This window comes from Octodon degus, unplaced genomic scaffold (assembly GCF_000260255.1).
Source record: "Octodon degus isolate 3935 unplaced genomic scaffold, OctDeg1.0 scaffold00259, whole genome shotgun sequence".
Lineage (NCBI taxonomy): Eukaryota > Metazoa > Chordata > Mammalia > Rodentia > Octodontidae > Octodon > Octodon degus.
Genome location: NW_004524835.1, coordinates 887,805 through 892,125, shown reverse-complemented (window position 1 = coordinate 892,125; position 4,321 = coordinate 887,805).

Here is a 4,321-nt window from a genome sequence, read left to right as displayed (position 1 = left end):
GCAAATAGGATATCATGTTTGTGTCTTTTATAACAAATAACCACTAGGAAGGCAGTATGAAATGTGTTAATTATTGGAACTGTCCTACTAATTTGATTTGAAATTGTCTCATTGCTATTAATTTCTCAATAAAATTATGGAAAAAATTTTTGAAAAAGAAACATGGAAAATTAAAGAAAGAAACATGTTGGAAAATGATATTATGAAAATATGGAGACTTTTTCACATGTTTAAATTCAACTTTTTTATATATCCTCTAAAAGATACATTTCATAGAATGTATCTTCTTATCATTTAACACCATGAAGTCAGCCAAGGCAGAATTCTTCATATTTGGACAGTGCTATGTTAACTAAAACTCAACAGTTTCTTCTTTGACAATCAAATCTTGTGTTGCTATGAGCAGTATGCTATATATAAGAGGAAAAGCAAGGTATATTTGTTGTTTGCCTGCTGACCAAAATCAATAGGGAACTTTTGTGGTCTACAGTTTGAAAGTATGCCAGTTTTTTTTACAGGTTTCCTATTAGGCTCGTATAAGCGTTCATACATTGGCAAAACCAGTGATCAGAGGGATGGGTTCTAATTGATACAGATGCAACCAGAATAAATTCACCGTGTTTTTCAGCCTAGGGATTGAATCCAGGGGCTTCCTCATGCAAGGAAAATGCTCTGCCACTGTGCTATCCCCCAGCTCAACATTCGTCTTTTATTTTTTTCTATTTACACATATCTTGAGGAAGAGTCCTACTCAAGAAAATATTCTTTCAGTTCTGTATATTTTACTGTAATATTTGTGTATTACTGCACCAGCTAAGTTGAATTGTTTAAGAAAAAAGAGAAAGAATAACATAAACATGATTGCCTGACCCCCATCTCTGTTATGCTCTTTTCCTGGGCTTTGTGTTTCTAGGCAGTGCCTGAACTGTATCAAACAATAAGGATTCTGTCTTTGAAAGACCTTAACTTTTATTAGCTCTTTGGGAACACATAAAATTTTAAGTTAAGAATGATGATTGTTGAAATTTGTCTTAATTATATGAGTTAATCTCTACATCTATAAGCCTGCCATTTAAAATACAACAAAAGTAAAAAGAAAATGTTCTCAACTTTGCATGTCTTCCAGAGTTTTACCTATTTTATCCTCAAGTGGATTTTATATTTGTTGTTTAGCATTTACATCTCCTATCCCTGTTGACTTTAGTGCATGGTCAGGGATATGGGACTAGATTAAATTTGCTGCATACAGAACTGTTTTTCTAGAACCAATTGTTAAAGAGGCTATCTTTCCTTTAGCACAAGTTTTGGACACTTTGCCAAAGACAGCATATCTAACTGTGCCTGTTGTATTTTCAACTTTTGTCTCCCATTGATTTATAGTCTGCTTCTGTGCCAGTAACATGCTGCATTTTTCACTGTAGCATTATAATAAACTGAAATTGTGGGATTGCAATGCATCCTGCTTTGCTGCTTTTCACCTAGGGTTGCTTTTGCTATTTAGTGTCTCTTCTACTTCTCTGTTTTAAGATTATTTTCATGAGTCTGTGATGACTACTGTATCTGTTTTTAATGCAATGTCATTACATCTCTATATCAGTTTTAGAAATATTACCATTTTGACGTTATTGGCTCTGCTTATATCAGAAACAAAAGATATCATTCCATTTTCAATTGTTTTATTCAGTCTCCTTTTACAGGTTTCTATTGTTTTCATTGTAAATGTCATTCACTTCTTTGATTAGTTACTACATACATATGCAGTATTTCTTGATACTATTAAGAATGATATTCCTTTCCTAATTTCTTTCTTGATGATTTCAGTATTGATGTACAGGAACATAATTGATTTTTTTTTCTGGTACTGAGGATCGAACCCAGGGCTTCCAGCTTGGTAGACAAGCATTCTACTACTGAGCCAAATCCCCAGCCCCTCATAATTGATTTTTGTGTTGATTCTATATCCTACTACACAACTGAATTTGGATATCAACTCTAAGGGTCTGGCAGAAATTTTGGGGTCTTCTTTGCATGGTATTCTGTCATCTGCAAATAATCATTAAACATTTCTTTCCTACATATATCACTTTTCTTTCTCCTAATTGCTCTCTGGCTAAAGTTTCAAGTACTGTATTCAATGAGAGTGGTGGGTAGCCAAATAGCTCAGCAGATTAAAGTGCCTCCAAGCAGGTGCAGGGGCCTGGAGTTCAATCCCCCCCGGGGCGCACACGCCTGTAATCCCAGATCTTGGGAGGTTGTAAACAGGTGGATCACTATGAGTCTGATGTAGTAGTGAGACTCTGAACACCCTATATACCCTTCCCCAAAATACAAAAACAAACAAACAAAAATCAATGAGAGTGATGGCATTAAACAATTGAACATCTTTGTCTTATTCCTGATTTTAGAGGGAAAACCTTTATGTTTTCCCCCCATTTAATATGAATTTGGTGGTAGTTGTGTTATAAATGGTCATTATAAAATTGAGATAAAGTCCTTATATAGCTATTTTCTTAGTGTCTTATCATGAATGAATTCTAATTTTTGTTAAAGGATTTTTCTACCTCCTTTGATATGATCATGCTATTTTTTGTTGCTTATGATTGTTCTATGTATTATGTTTATTACTTTGCACATTTTAAGCCATCCTTTGTTGTAGGCAGCTGAATTAGATAGAAATATTATAGGCAGTCAGACAGGGCCAGGCCCTGAAAGAGACAAGATGGAAGACAATGTGAATTTGCAACTTGGTAGAGACAGACACTCCCATATTGGCCACACCTCAAGACCAAGACAAAAGAGGAAACACAGCTACATACTTTCCTAGGGATGGGCATCAGGGATTTGTGTTCTACATAGGTGCCAATCACCTTGAAAGAGCCCAGATGAATCACTAACCCACCCCCCCAACAGGAAGAGACCCTGTTCCATATTCTTGCCCACTTGCTATGTGATTCACTTCCTCTTTTGGTATTGGATTTAATCAATTATACTTGAACAATGGTGCTTATAATCTCATTGGTTGACCATAGTTTTGTCCCACTTCATACCCATCTAACCGAGTTCTATGTCTTATCCACCACCTTAGACCCTCCTCACTGCAAGGTTTTCCTCTATAAAAGTCCCTGGAAGAGACAACCTGATTGGCCCCCATCCTGTCCCTCTTGGATAGGAGCTTTCTCTCCCTCAATAAATACATTCTGCTCATAACCTCCATTTGGTCCTAAAATTCATTCTTTGGTTTTAGAGAACTCAAACTCTTCCCAGTTACCTCTTAAGTTGGGAGATCAGTTTTTCTTCCTGTGTCATTTGGAGGTTTCCCTGTACCACCTGTATCTCTAAAATGAAGCCTATTTTGTCATGATGTATAATTTTTTGATGATCTTTTGCATTCTCTTTCCCAATATCTTGTTATGGATTTTTGCATTTATGTTCATGAAAGTGATTGGCTTGTAGTCTTGCTCTTGATTGGGATCTTGTGTTATTTGGAATCTGGAGTTTGTTAAAGACTTCAAATGTTGAAAAGACTCCTTCAATTTCAATTTTACTCAATAATGTGGACTATAGGCATGAAATCTTCCATTAAATTCTTGTAGAATTTATTGATGAATCTGTCAGGCTCTGGGCTTTTCTTCATTTGTAGGCTTTTTATTATTCCTTAAGTTCCATAGCCCATTATTGGATTATTGAGGGTTTTATGCCATGGTGGTTGAATTTGGGTAATTAATGTTTATCTAGAATCTGTCCATTTCTTTTAAAGTCCCCAATTTACTGACACAAAACTTTTCAAAATAGTTACTAATAATCTGTATTTTGGTAGTATCCAATATGATTTCAGTTTTTTCCCAATTGCATGGACTTGAATCTTTTCTTTTTAATATCAAATTAGATAAGAGTTTGCCTGTTTTGTTTATTCTTTTGAAAAGCCAATCCTTCAGTTTAAGTTGTTCTTTTAATATTTTCTTTCTCAATTTCATTAATTTCTGCTTAGATCCTTATAGTTTTATTCATTGTAATAGCTTTGAATTTTAAACATTGTTTTCTAGGACCTTGCAGTGTAGCATTAGTTTATTTATATGGGCTCCCAACTTTTATGATGTGGACATTCACAGCTACAAACTTTCTTTTTAGGACTGCTTTCATTGTGTCCCATAGATTTTGGCTTGTTGTACTAGCAATATTGTTTGATTCTAGGCAGTGTCTAACATCCTACCTGATTTCTTCTGTGACCCATTAATTATTCAAGAATGTATTGTTTACTTTCCATAGGTTAATATTATTTCTGTGACTTCTGCCACTGGTTTCTATATTAATTGTGCTATAA